General features: G+C 43.9%; 1 protein-coding gene across 4 annotated transcripts in view; it reads left to right on the top strand.

The window, feature by feature from the left end:
- Positions 1-15,393, top strand: part of MIS18BP1 (MIS18 binding protein 1) — a 538,190-nt gene that overhangs the window by 25,451 nt on the left and 497,346 nt on the right. The gene's annotated exons all lie outside the window — the stretch shown is intronic.

Genomic DNA, 15,393 nt, shown 5'->3' with positions numbered 1-15,393 from the left:
AGTTAGGATGATTGGAGTCAAGGAATTTGGAGGGCATGGGGGGGTGAGGCAGATCGGAGTTTTAATGGGCAGTATTGGGTGTAGGGGGAGTTATGGTGGAGGGTGGGATATTAAGAGAGATGTTCGGATTGGTGGGAGGGATAACAGTAGAGAGGAAAGAATGCTCAATAAGTTTAATTTTGTCTGAAAAAAAGAGAGCTATTTCTTCACATCTAGTCGTCGAGGCCAAAGGGACAGGGGGGGCGGAAGCAGTTTGGTTGCGCACAATGTTGAATAGTTCTCTTGGCCTATTCTGAGCTCGATCTAGTTGTGATCTGAAGAAGGAAGTTTTTTGTCTAAAGATGGTTTTTTTTTATAGGACGATCTAGCAAGTCTGAGGCGGGTCAGGTTAGAAGGAGAGGGGTGCTGTCTCCATAATCTTTCAGTCAGTCTGAGTCTACGCCTTTCATTATTTAGTTCTGTGTTAAACCATGATTTAGAGGGGATATTTCTTTGTTTTTTGAGTTTGAGAGGGGCAAGAAGGTCAGGGGTAGCAGTGACAGCTTTGTTATATTGTTCGGTTAGTTCATTCGTGTTAAGGGAGGGTAGGATAGCGAGAAACTGGGCATGAAGTTTGGATTCAAGTAAGTCGGGAGGGATAAGACTGAGATTTCTGATCAGTTTCATGGGTTTAATAGTTTTGGAAGGAGGGGGGGAGGCAGAGGTGGTTATGGTGAACAGGATAAGGTGATGGTCGGACCAGTCAATGGGAATGATGTTAGATAGGAGGGCTAGATCTTTGCTGGTTATGATAGCGTCAAGGGTGGCTCCTTTGAAATGGGTTGGCGACTGACAGATTTGTTTGATGTCATTAATTTCGAGAAGGTCAGAGAGGAGGGAGATTGAGGGATCTTTAGTATCATTCCAATGGAGATTAAAGTCTCCCAGGAAGATGTTTTTAGATTTGGAAATTGAGGATTGGGTAAGAAGGTTAGATAGCTCATCAATGAATGGGTAGTGATTTCCAGGCGGATTATATATATATTGTGAAGGCGGATGGGGAGGAACCCTGTATTTTGAGTTCGGCTACGAGGTATTCAAAGGAGGCATATTCTGCGTTATTGATAAGGGAGAGCTGTAATTCGTCTTTAAAGATGATAGCTACACCACCGCCTTTTCGGATGGGTCTATCTTTCCTAATGATGGAGTAGCCCGGGGGTGAGAGTATGTCAAGAATGCTTGTAGAGTGGTCATTAAGCCAGGATTCTGTAAGGAACGCAATGTCGATGGATTCGCTAAGGATGGTTTCAGAGATTTCACCGGCATGTCGGGCGGCAGTTAACAAGCATGCAGGTGAGGGGTTTGGGAGTGGGTTTGGGAGATGGGAGGGCATGGATGGAGGTGAGAAGAGGAGGGGGTCTAGGTGAGACAGGTGAAAGGGGAATACGACTAGTCCCCAGTATGACGGGGATGTTTGAGAAGGGGGAGGCGTGTTCATGGTTGTTGAGTATGAAGGGTAGGAATATTAAAGGTCGGAGATCTCCCAGTGAGAGAGGGTGCAAGTGGTGCGGAGTGGTCTTTGAGCCCCGCAAAGCAAGGGAGTTGTTTTCCACGGTTTGGAGGAGGTGGGGTTTATTGGACCGGGGCTAGCGGTGTTTCTTCGGGGAGGGGGATCACTGGATTTGAGGTTGAGGAAATCGTTCCTAAGACGAGAGAGATTTCTGGTAAGAGTGGAGATGTTAAGTTCGATGTTGCGAATGGAGTTTGAGATAAGAGTGAGGGGGTAAATAGAGTGTGTGGGGAGGAAGACAAATGGGGTTCGGAGTTAGCTGCAGAGGGGGGTCTGCTCTGAGGAGGCAGTGAACAGATGCAGGCAGGAGGCCTATTCTGAGGAGGGGATGAGCCAGGGCAGGCAGGAGAGCAGGGAGGGCAGTAGTTAAAAGGGAGAAGGAGTGGGATGTTGGGGTAGAGGGGAGATGAGACCACTGTGGAAGAGAAGTTTGGGGATAGCAAGGAGGTACAGTTGCGGATTGTTGTAAGAGTGAGGGGGGAGCTAATGGGAAGAGTATAGTTCAGGGAGGGAGAGGATGAATTGGGAGAAGAAGGTTGAGGGGTGGTGTGATTCAGAGGGTGTGAGGCTGAATTGGGAGGGGAGGAATGAGGGGGGATGGAGGAGGAATGGAAGCGGAATCTAGGTGAGGAGTATTGTGATTCTGCGTGAGTGAGGATGAGTTGGGAGAGGAGGAGTGAGGGGGGTTGGAGGAGGAATGGAAGGGGAGATTTTGAAAGAGGGCCAGGAGGGTGGGGTAATAGGGAGGGGAATGGGTGGGCTGGTTGGGAGCAAGGGGGATTGGGAGTGAGGGGTTGAGGGGAGGATCAAGGGGAGAGGGGAGGTCATAGTGAGGAAAGAGGGGATAGGTGACAACGTATGCATAGTGTCATTGGATGTTGAAAGGTCCGGGGCGGGAGAGGTGGGCTGGCGGGGCAGAGTCGGTGGGGAGAGAGGAGGTGGAGGGTATGGGGGGCTGTTGGTGAAATTGGAAAGTTGGATGGCCAAGGATCTGAAATGGAGTTTGAAGGTGTTAAGATGGGGTACGGACGCTTGGATGAGGATGTTACCAGTTTTGAAAATGGAGATGTTGATTTCCCCACAAAATGTTGGAGAGGGAGTGGTGGAAAGTTTGTCGCCATGGGGTATTTTGGAGGTTTTAGTGACTAGGAGATGTTGTGTGAAGATTCTTTTCCATTTAGAGGGGTGTTTGGAGTAGAAGATGTAATTTGTTTTAATGGGGGCAGTAGGTCTGTAATAGTTGTCAACAATAAGTGTTTCCGGATTTCGAATGAGGAGGTTGTGTTTGAGTTTTTTTCTAGCGTGTTTAGAAAGATTGGGGGGTACGGAATGGACCAGGAGTTGGGACCATGTTTAGATAGAGAGAGATACTGAGAGGGGGAACATGTGATAAAAGTAAATAAATAAGAAAGCATCACGTTGTGAATACCTAGCGTGCGCGCGAATAGAAATAAATAATGTCACATTAGATAAAGTATAAGCCTCCATGTAGACGGCGGCCATCTTTAAGATGTATTAATTACTGGTAACAATTGTGAGTAATCTGGGTTATTAGTGATCTCGTGTAAATTTGATAAATGGAAGGTGACAAAAACAACAGGTGTATCATGCATAATCCAATTCGAGAGTATAATAAGAATAAATTAACAAAACTGCATCACATATACTTCAGTAATGCGGGACCTCTGGCAGGGTCCCTCCACATACAAGTCCATTCTACAGTAATTGCATAGTGTTCACAGTTAGCACGAGAATTCCGTGCGGTCATTAAGCCCACGAGGCTTTAAAGCATCCAACTTAAAAATCCATTCATTTTCTTTCTGTAGTAATTTGTGGTTCAAATCAATATATTCAATGTTATCCAGTGTCTCTAACACCATAAATTTAAGTTGTGATGTTGTGTCTGCGTTCATTAAAGTGTACTGCCACAGTGGATTTTTCGTCATTCCTTCTGATGCTGCTTTTATGTTCCACTAACCTTGTTTTAATTTTTCTGATAGTTTTTCCCACATAAACGAGGCCACAAGGGCATTTCAATAAGTACACTAAGTTTTTGGAGTCACAAGTGGCCGTAACTTTCAACTCAATAGCTTTCCCACTCCGTGGGTGATTGATTGTTGTTCCTTTTATAATAGCATTACAATTATTACAATTGTGACAAGGTTGGGTCCCTTTGTGTTGCAAAGCCATCGTTGTTCTGTTGGTAGTCTTTACTATATCCAAAATGTTCCTACTCCTGGTATAAGCAAATCTTGGATTCTCTTGAAAATTGTTTTTAAAATCTGGTTCCAACGCCAAAATCTGCCAGTGTTTGAGTATAGAACGTTTTGAAACTGAGGCTTTTAGTTGAGTACTTTGAAACTACTACCATGCGTTTGGTTTCAACTTTCTGAACTGTTTGTAATAAGTCTGATCGTGCCTTTGCTGAGCATTTTGCCTCTGCTTTCTTGAGAAATTCTGGGGGATATCCCCGTTCTTGGAATCTTTCCAACATCGCTTTCACTTGTTTTTCAGATTCGTCAGGATCTGAAACTATCCTTTTCGTCCTGTATAGTTGACTGATTGGAAGATTATTTCTCAGAGATAGTTGGTGGAAACTATTATAATGAAGCAGGTTGTTGCGATCAGTCGATTTCTTGTATAATGTGGTGGTAATTTTGTTGTGTTCAATCTTCAATAAAACATCAAGATATGCTATGGTTGTTTTATCCACCGAGTAAGTGAATTGTATCCGGTTGTTGATGTTGTTGAGATTGTTTAGTTCTTGTATCAGAATGTCATACTGGCCCTGCCAAAGTACAAAAATGTCATCAATGAATCGTAAATAAATTTGTGCATGCTGTTTCCACTGTTCCCCACTTAGAATATGTTTTGTTTCGAAGTTGGTCATGAAGATATTTGCGTAGCTGGGAGCTGCACAATTACCCATTGAGGTTCCAGTAAGTTGTATATAAAAATCATTCTTCCATTTGAAATAGCTTTGATAAAGAGAAAAGTTCAATAGTTGGATAAGAAACACTTGGAAATCATGATCAAGTTCTGACTGTAATAACATCGATTCTACTGCCTCAATGCCTAAGTCATGCGGGATGGATGTGTAAAGCGTCTTCACGTCTATGGTGCATAGCCATACTTCCTGGTGTTCAGATAGCGTAATTTGAGCAAGTTTCTTCAAAAAGTCAGTTGTATCCTTGATATATGACGTGGCCTTGATGACAAAATCTTTGAGGCATAAATCCAAAAACTGACCTATTGGTTCATGGATGCTGTCCCTAGTGTTGACGATGGGACGTAAAGGTGGATGCTGTAAATTCTTATGGACCTTTGGGAGCATATAAATGAATGGTGTTCTAGGATGCATTTTAGTGAGAAATTTCTTTGTTTTTTCTGTAATGACACCATCTTTACTTGCTTGTTCCAAAATCGATTGTAAGAACTCCTGAAATTTGTTTGTAGGATCGAATCCTAAAGGAGCATACGTTTCTTGATCCATTACATGAGCGTCCACTTCAGTGACATAAAACTCTGTATCCATCAGGACAATTGCCCCTCCCTTTTCTGCTTTCTGTACTGTAATTTTGGGGTTGTTCGCAATATTTCTTAGAATATTAAGTTCTTTTTTTGAAAGGTTGTAAAATTTGGTACCATGTTTGTAATCCAGTCGATCTATATCATTTATGACCAAGAACTCAAATGTATCAATTGACTTGTGGCTGATGGGCGCTTGATAAGTGATTTTAGTTCTAAGGTGTTTCAATTCAGTGTCTTGTTCTCCATCATCACTTGGTGATAACACATTCTCAAAAAAATGACGTAATTTTAAATTCCGTATCAGTTTGAAAAGGCTGATGTGAAACTCTAGTTTGTTTGCGTTGTGCGTTGGAACAAAAGATGTTCCTTTTTGTAGTGTTTGTATTTCTTTTTTGGCGAGTTGATAAGATAAATATTAATCACTAGTTGATTTTCATTCATTATTTGTTCCTGCTTTTGGGTTTGACTACCGGTTCCTTCACTGGCACGGTTGACGGTTCGTCTCCTTTTGCCCCGCCTGGGTCTGCTGGTTCTCTTTGGCCTAATTCTAAAAAAGGCCCACTTGTAGGAGTTTGAGTGGTTGAGCGTGTGGACGATGTTTCTGTGATTGATCTCTGTTGCGTGGGGCGAGATTCGCCTTCCGACGATAATGTCTCTGTTTCAGAGGTGTTTGTTTGTGGTTTATTTTGACGTCTCCTCGCATAGACTTCAGCCCATGAATAAACCTCCCCCATTTTGTAATAAATCGTGTCCCGTTTATACTTACGAACCTTGCGTTCGTTGATCTCTTCCCTGTATTTATCTAGTTGTTTATTGATATCCAATATCACTTGGTCCCAATCTTCCTTCTCTAAAGTTTCTCGTAATTCACTCTTTGCCTGAATTATTTCTTTATTCAGCTCTTCCAAAACCTTTGAAAGTTCTTCGATGATGAGTAAGATTAAATCTAACGAGCACTTATTCAGTACGGCATACCACCGTTCTACGAACTTTTGATTATTCTTGCATAATAAAGGCTTCAACTGAACTCTTAGGCCTCTAGGTATCCTCTGTGCCCTGTGATATCTTATTAAAGTGCTTGCATGCAGTCGTTGGTTTACCTCTCGTTTTAAAAGATATAGCAATTGTTTGATGTTGTTCTCTTTGCTTTTTTTGTTAAGAATGGGTGTGGTGTCTTCATCTATAAGTGCATACATTTTTGTGACCTCTTCTGCTGCAAATGCAAATGTGTCTGCACGTGCATCCGTGATTCTTGTTATATCGTCATATGTCGACATGATGATTTGTTGTTATCTTTCAACAAGCTCTAGCCGTGTCTATTATGGAGCGACTCGAAGTAAATAATTTCAAAAATGTTTTTTAGACTGTGCACTGGCGTCTGTATTGATTGATCTAAATGTAGCGTGCCTCAGAGGTATCACCTCGTCGTCCTAGAGGTGTTCAAAATAAATAAAGCCACCAGTGCGCCCTTTGCAATGAAAGGGCGACCCTCTGGGCGCTGCTTTAAATTGGAATCGCCACTGCGATATTAAATGTTTGTAAATTATAATCCAAAGTTTGTTTTCGATAAAACATCCACGATTAGATTGTCATTGAAAACTTCTTTTTATTTCATATCATTGCATTGCGAATTGTAATGTTGTATATCACATTCAACTTTGTCCGTTATTCAATAATCATAGGCTCCCAATGCATTTCGTGCCGTGCGGCACTTCATTAGGGGAATCTGAAAATCAATAAATTCAATGAGGACCCACACTCGTATAATCAATATAACAATAATCATGAACTATGATATATCTATTAAGGTGAAAGTCTGTATCATTTTAAAGTATATGCGTTGACCAACAAGAAACATATATAAAACACAGGTGATTGTGAATTGCATTAATGTACTCATTTATCATCATTCAAAGTAGCGTGCTGCTAAACAACTGAAATCTCCTAATAACATATAATAACTCGTGGTGCATGCGAAGTATTTAAAAAAATCAGATTTATATAGTGGTGCTATGCGAACAAAATAAAGTCAGTGTCACTCTCTGCTTGTTACGCGCGTTATTATAATCAAAACGGTACTCTTATCTTACAATGTCCTACCACGTGTCTAATAACCAACTAAATAAACCTTACACTATATCCCTACTTACCGGACTAGTTGCAAAACTGTTTCGTAGTGTGAATTCACGAACTGTTGCATACTAAGCGTGTTGACGGTAATCTGCCATTTGTAAAAGCATGGCTTACGCGCGTTTGGAAACAAATGATGTCCCGCTAAAAAAAAAAAAATGAAAAACCTCCGTGTGAACGGCGGCCATCTTAGAGTGTACGAGTAACCCTAAAGATAGTCTGAGTTGCTAATGACTGCATAATAATCTACTAGTTGTGAGATGACAAAAAACACAAAACCCAGCGGGAGTCTCGCTCATAATCCAACTGTAAACATGTGATAAAAGTAAATAAATAAGAAAGCATCACGTTCTGAATACCTAGCGTGCGCGCGAATAGAAATAAATAATGTCACTTTAGATAAAGTATAAGCCTCCATGTAGACGGCGGCCATCTTTAAGATGTATTAATTACTGTTAACAATTGTGAGTAATCTGGGTTATTAGTGATCTCATGTAAATTTGATAAATGGAAGGTGACAAAAAATAACAGGTGTATCATGCATAATCCAATTCGAGTGTATAATAAGAATAAATGAACAAAACTGCATCACATATACTTCAGTAATGCGGGACCTCTGGCAGGGTCCCTCCACATACAAGTCCATTCTACAGTAATTGCATAGTGTTCACAGGTAGCACGAGAATTCCATGCGGTCATTAAGCCCATGAGGCTTTAAAGCATCCAACTTAAAAATCCATTCATTTTCTTTCTGTAGTAATTTGCGGTTCAAATCTATATATTCAATGTTATCCAGTGTCTCTAACACCATAAATTTAAGTTGTGATATGTTGTGTCTGCGTTCATGAAAGTGTATTGCCACAGTGGATTTTTCGTCATTCCTTCTGATGCTGCTTTTATGTTCCACTAACCTCGTTTTAATTTTTCTGATAGTTTTTCACACATAAACGAGGCCACAAGGGCATTTCAATAAGTACAGTAAGTTTTTGGAGTCACAAGTGGCCGTAACTTTCAACTCAATAGCTTTCCCACTCCGTGGGTGATTTATCGTTGTTCCTTTTATAATAGCATCACAATTATTACAATTGTGACAAGGTTGGGTCCCTTTGTGTTGCAAAGCCATCGTTGTTCTGTTGGTAGTCTTTACTATATCCAAAATGTTCCTACTCCTGGTATAAGCAAATCTTGGATACTCTTGAAAAATGTTTTTAAAATCTGGTTCCAACGCCAAAATCTGCCAGTGTTTGAGTATAGAACGTTTGGAAACTGAGGCTTTTAGTTGAGTACTTTGAAACTACTACCATGCGTTTGGTTTCAACTTTCTGAACTGTTTGTAATAAGTCTGATCGTGCCTTTGCTGAGCATTTTGCCTCTGCTTTCTTGATTGATGTGCATACATTTGTGTTTTTTTCCCCAATGACTGTTTTAATATTTAACATTTAAATCATATCAAAAATGTTTTTTAGATTGTGCACTGGCGTCTGTATTGATTGATCTAAATGTAGCGTGCCTCAATGTGCATACATTTGTGGGTTTTTCCCCCAATGACTGTTTTAATATTTAACATTTAAATCATACAAATTGCTTGGGGGTCCCCGGTTTCCAGTAGTGACTCGGTGGGGGTCCTCCTGAGTCACTGGTTTGGGAACCACTGGTCTACATCACATTCTTCAACTGCTTTTAGGCAGTCAGCTCAGTCAGGGGAGCAACAATGTCCCCATACTTCTTTTCAAACCGCCCATGGGTCTGTGTCTTTGTAAGCTCCAAATCTAGTATGATTTATATATGTGGCCAGAGAAGCTGTACATGGCCACCAACCAGGTGTCCCAGGTAAGCGACAGTTCAATGCCCTGCCTGGCTCTTACTTGTTTGAAAGCCAGGCCTGCCTGAGGAAGGGCCGCAACCACTTCCTGAGGAAGGGCCTCAAGCACTTCCTGCAGTTAGTCCTCCCAGCTGGAGATGATGACAGCAATGTAGTTCAGAAAGGCTGCACTGAAGTTTTCCAACACAGACAGGACCTGGTTGACCAACCATTGGAATGTGCCAGTGACGTTCTTCAATCCAAAGTGCATAACCCGGAACTGGAAGAGCTCTTTTTATTTTTATTTTTTTATTTGACGGAATTTTATATAGCGCGAACTTGACCCGATGGTATCAGATCGCTTTACATAGCACCAGTTGCGTTACATAAGGACACATTCATTTTTGTTGGGCACGGGGAGATTAAGTGATTTACCCAGAATCACAGGATGTTCAGCTTCAATGCCAAGACTCTAAACCCGTTCCCCAGATTCGAGGTCTGCCACCCTAGCCATTAGGCCAACTCCTCTCTCCTCTCTTCTGGTATAGAGAAAGGGGAACTCTCCTAACCTCCTTCAGTTAGGACAATCTGACAATACCTATCAAATGTACTGAGGTATTTGGCAACCCCTAGCCTGGCAATGCGCTTATCAGCTCTAGGAATGGGGTGTGCATTAGTCTTTGTGACTGAGTTCAGTCTCCTTAATCCAAATAGAACTGCAGTTTTGAAGTGCTATTTGGTGGGGCAGATTTTGGTGCCAATACCACTGGGCTGCACCAGGGACTACTGGAGGGCTCTATCACCCCCAGTTTCAACATCTTGCACATCTCCTCCTTGATGCTGGCTCTCCCTTTATTGTACAATTTGTAAATACTGTTTTTTGAACTCATGCTGTCACCTGTGTCAATTTCATGAGTGCACCAATTGGTGAGCTCGGGTCATTGAGAACAAAGAGGCAGCTATCCCCAGCCAATGGTGACAGTTTCTCTGCAGACCTGTCAATGTAGGAAGAAGACTACTTCCATTCTTGTTGGCAGGAGGTCTGCGAGGGGTTCACTCTCCTCACCACTGTCTCTCACCATGAGCATGGTGCATGATGATTTAGGACCTCTCAGTGTGGCTTGAGTCTGTTTACATGCAGGACCCTTAATGTGTTCCTCGAAGTCCGTAGATACACCAGCTGAGCAACCTCATGACCTCATTGACCCCTGTTCACTGGCCCTGGAGAACATGGAGTTCCATGGGCTCCATCGCCACACTTTTTAGCCTGGTTAATATTCAACCAAAATGGCCTTCTGGTCCAGCCGCTGTATTATCTCCTGGCTGGCCTCTAAATTCTCAGTGGCCTCCAACTTTGCCTCTGAGGTCTAGCATGTAGTCAACACATATTGTGAGGGTTTTCTGGGGCCTTTACCTCACCCTTCCTCCCCAAGACTGAGAGGCCCTCTTACAGAGTTCCCAAACAGAAGCTGAAAGGGACTGAAGCCTACTTCTTCCTATGGTACTTTCCTGTAAGCATACAGGCATGATGGCAAGTCCTCCCATTTGTGTCTTAAGAGCTCATACAAGCCCATAAAATGAATCTGTCAAAAAGTCAATTTGTCTTGGAATGGTACGGTGTGGAGAACTTATAGATAACCCAAAACTCATTCAACACTGACATGAAGTTGGTCCATCTGTCAGACACCGCATCCTTGGGAAACTCAGCAGTGCTTTGTCCACTACGAGTACAGTCACTGTTCTTAGGGGTATGGCTTCAGGGTACCTAGTGGTAAACCTCTTCCCTAGGGCTGTTTGGTCAAGTGGGCCAACAGTGTCCACACCCACCCTCGCAAAGAATGTTCCCACCGCAGGGAAATTCTGGAGGGGAGCCTTGTGCTTCTCACCTAACTTGTCAGTGCATACAGGATCTACAGATTGCATCAGACTTGATCCTCATCTAGGGCCAATAAAAGAGGGTGCCAGGCTCGCCAAGGTTTTGGCTTCCCCCAGGTGTTCTGCTAAGGAAATGTTATGAGGCAGCTCCAGTAGGAAGGCCTTATTGCACTCTGGTTTACCTAGGCTCAGTGACCTTATGCTCATTATCCAGGAGACAATCCTTCCAGTAAATGAAGTGATCACCAGAGGTTTTGTCATTTTTGTGGGCCTCGGTCCCTGAAAGTGGTGCTTTCCTTCTACTCCTTGCAGAACTCTGCCCGGTATGGTCATCCTGCATCTTAGTATCTGGCCAGCTCAGGCAAGTCTCCCAGGGCAGAAGAATCTTTCTCTGTAGGTACCTCTTCTCATCATCCTGGTCAGCCTCCTTCCAAACCTGGGAATCTTGTTGCATAGTCCACAAAGACAAGAACATAACGATAACCGTTACAGGAGGGTAGTAGGGGCCCGATGATATCCATTCCCACTCTTGAAAAGGGGACATCAATTACGGGTAAAGGTTTCAGGGGAACCCGAGGGGGAATGTGTTGGCTGGTTTTTTGACAGATGGCACACTCTCTACAGAATTTCCTAACCTGTTGATAAATACCGGGCCAATAAAACCTCTCTAGTATGGATTTTTAAGCTTTTCCCCCCAAAGTGACCTCCCAACAAGTGACTATGGGCCAGATATAGGACTTTCTCTCTAAAAGGGGTGGGTACTAAGAGCTGAATAGGTAGATGTTTTCCCCCTTTTCTGTATAATAAGCCCTTGTTTGTAAAAAAAACTGGGGACCTACTTGCAGGGGATCCTCCTCTTCCTTCGCTTGTTTCCAGGCTTCTTGGAGGGTGTTGTCTTCCCTCTGGGCAGCACGAAAGTTCCTATCGTGATCCCAAAGAGGAGAAGCAGTTTTGCTCAGAAGGGCAGGGTTTCTATTTCTCTTCTCTCCTTTTCTGGTGCCTGCTCTTTCTATCTTTCCCGGGGACCCACCCGGGGTCTAGCTCATTAAAGAAGGGTGCTTCTTCTCTCCAGTCAGCCCCACCTGTTTTCTTTTCATTCAGTAGGGTATGGATATGTGGATAATCAGTACCCAAGACCACCGGTTCAGGCAAATGTGGGAGAAGTCCAACTTTCATGTTTACAGGGGTTGAGTGGGCTGGTGTTATATCTTAACATTAGTCATGGGATACAACTTACTGTCTCCATTAATACACTGAATATTCACTACTCCTGTAGGAGTTGGGGGGTCCACCTGGAATGACCTGTGGTCTCAGCAGGGTTTGACAGCTCCCTGTGTCTATAAGAGCTTCTCGGTGTTCTCCATTAATGGCTATTTGGCAGAGAAAAAAATGGGGCTCACCTTCTATGGAACACATGAGAGCTCAGGTATAACCTACTTCCATGGTTTCCTTTTTCTGAGGGCAGAAACTTGCGATATGATCAAATGTTCCACAGTGGTAGCATTGGGGACCTACAGGGGCTGGAGGTCTAGGGATGGAAGGTAGAGGAGGTTAAGGACTGGGTACTATGGTTACAGTCTCAGGCTTGCTGGGGTTAGGTTGCGGTCGAGGTTGTCGTACAGGGTAACTACTGGGTTGTTTACACGTTGTTTCTTCTCTACCCTTCTGTAAGTCTTGTGCTCTGAAATAGGCGGTTTCCACCTCTACAGCTTTGTCTAGTGATAGATCCGTGTGTTGGCGGACCCACCTCTGAATTAGGGGATGTAAAGAAGACAAGAACTGTTCCAAATAAATTTCTTCTAATATCGCCTCTTTGGAGGCAGTAAGAGGTTTTAGCCAACGATCTGCTGTGTCCCGTATACGGTAACAGAGTGCTCGGGGATTTTCGTGTGGTCCTTCCCAGATGTTACGAAGATGCATTCTGTAGGTTTCTTCATCAATCCCCAGGTGTTCTAGGATACATCTTTTTACATCAGGATAAGGTGTGCTTTTAAGAGGATTGGCGGCCTGGTATGCCGCTTGGAGTTCGCCGCTGAGAACAGGACCAAGATATTGTCCCCAGCGATCTTCCGGCCATTGAGCTGCTCTTGACATCCTCTCAAAATTGGAGAGACAAAAATCAGGATCTTCTCCTTGAACATATTTCTGTACCACTATAGAAGGAGGAGCCGTGTATCCCAGAGGTTGTCCTAGTGCTTCTGCTAATTTACCCATTGTAGTTTCTAGACTTTGACTTTGTCCCGTGAGAGTTTTGTGAAGAGCGTCCCTCTGAGATTCCGCGGTTTCTAGGAATCTGGCCATTATCTTCTCGAGGCGGTCCTGTCCTTCTGCTATCTTTTTTTTACTACGGCCTCCATTTCGTCCGATCCCACTTCTGACACCAAATGTCGGAGGCACGGTTGGAAACAGAAGCGAGGAGGCCATATAGGGTGAATAATGTGATTTTTATTTGAAGAGAAAAGGAACTCAGGAGTTAAAAATGGGAGCAAATGAAGTCGGGGATGTCCACTTCAGTACAAGGATCGTGAGTAATCTTCTTTGGGGGAGTGGTTATCCGGGTTGGGGATCCAAGTGTCAAGGATGTCGGTGGAACGTAGATGTGATCCCGGAATATACTCAAAAGAAAACAAATGGAAAAGAAGCGGTCAGCAGGGTGTTCACTAATTCTTTCTACCGTCACCACACCACTTGTGAGAATCAATGGCCCAAATGTAAGGGTCAGAGAACCACCCGTAGGACGGTCCCTTCTTTGTCTAAATGTGGGGGCAGGGTGTTATGAGGTAGGGTGTTGGTTTTGTGTGAAAACGGAGCGGGTTTTGTGCTCAAGAGGGTCGAGGCAAGAAAAAACGAGCAGGCCAGAATTACACAGGCGTAGCCACCACCAAGACGTTTCTCGTGCTTTTATCCACCCTGTAATGCCAACTCCCTCCCTCCCCCTTTGCCCCGCCACGTACCGCTAAAAGCCACAACTCTCCAGAGTTGTGGCGGCTTTTGCGTCCTCCGGGATCCACCAGTCCACGTTTCAGGAGCCTCTCAGTCTTCCTCGTCGACGGTTCCTTCTTCGCTGGTTCCTGCGGTGTCAGGTAGCGTCTCGGCGTTGCTCCTGAAGTCTTCACCTTCTGGATTCCTCTTCCGGCGTGACACACTGACGACGTTCTCTGCCCCGCTTTTCTGCTCCTCGTGACCTCTGGGCCACGCCGTGGATTGGTCGCGTGGGGGTTCCGGTCCACCTCCTCTCAGGGTTTCCTCCTCCGGGTTAATGGACGCGTTCTGTAGGAGGGAAAAGTCTTTGTTTATTTCCGGCACAGATGGGTCTTCGTATTCTAGCCGGTAAGGGGTCCATGGGGCTTCAGTAGTGGGTCGGGGGTAATTCAGGGCTTCTACCCCGGGGTCTTCCTCACATTTCATTACATCGAGCTGCTTATGGTGACTCCTAAAACCCCAGCACACATACACCCTGTTTCCATCTGGTACAGCACCACTCTAAACTAACCTGTGTCTGGTACTTGTAGTGCTCTTGCCTCAGCTAGGGTTGTCTCCTTTCCACCAACAAAATACTGGCCAATTGTTGTTTTTAAGAGTCTGAAAGTCCTGGGTATCTTATGAAATATCATTTTAAACAGTATTGTATAAAATTATTGATAGCATCACCTTTCTGCCTTTGTTTCCTACAATTATTAACCAGGATTAGTTAAAGTAGCTCTAGAACACATTTTAAAGTGCTTTCTATTTCTATTTATTGTTTGAAGTATGTAGAGATAATGTATAAAATACTTCTTCGTGATTTTGCTTATTTTTGTGCCAGCCCGTACATCAAAATACCAGTGGTGCTGGTAGGAAACCGGCCAGGTGCCAACCCGAGCCTCAGCAGTCCCTCCTCCTGGAGCATTTCACCGTCTCCTGGCACGGGGCCTGCAAGCTCTAACCCCTTCCCTTGCCCTCCAGTTGTGTTGTGAGAGCAGGGGTGTGGCTGCAGTGCTCTGTGTCCACCCCAGGTGAAGTGGAGCAGCCTTTCAAGGAAATGAGATGACCCAGCCTGCTGTGAGACTAGTGATGGTATATCTCCTAGTTGCACGCGCTATGCTGTAAGATTTGCTTTTTAGGCTAGTGTGCGGTCATGAATGATCCGATCAATGAATTCATCTTCTCAGCAGCTGCAGTGCCTGACTTCCCTCTGTTACTGAGAACTGCAATCACGCAGTCTGTCTTCAGTTATTGGCCTTCCATTTCTGGTGCTTTTCAGCAGTTTTAAGCTCTTCGTTTTTTGTTGCTCAAATGAGTGTAATTTACATATCTGTATTTTTCCCTCGTCTTCATTACTTAATTTTGCGTGCGAGAAAGTGTCACTCATAGTCCTTGAAATGTCACTCACAATTACACTGAAATTATGAAAATGTCACACATACCAATCTGAAACCTTGGCAGCTATGTGACAGTAGTGCGATGGGACCGTGATGGCAACCGGAGGGGAGGAGGTATAGAGTCTGGCAGAGAGGCCCACCAGCAC

The sequence above is a fragment of the Lissotriton helveticus genome, chromosome 9 (assembly GCF_964261635.1).
Source record: "Lissotriton helveticus chromosome 9, aLisHel1.1, whole genome shotgun sequence".
NCBI lineage: Eukaryota > Metazoa > Chordata > Amphibia > Caudata > Salamandridae > Lissotriton > Lissotriton helveticus.
This window is presented reverse-complemented; position numbering and strand designations above follow the sequence as displayed.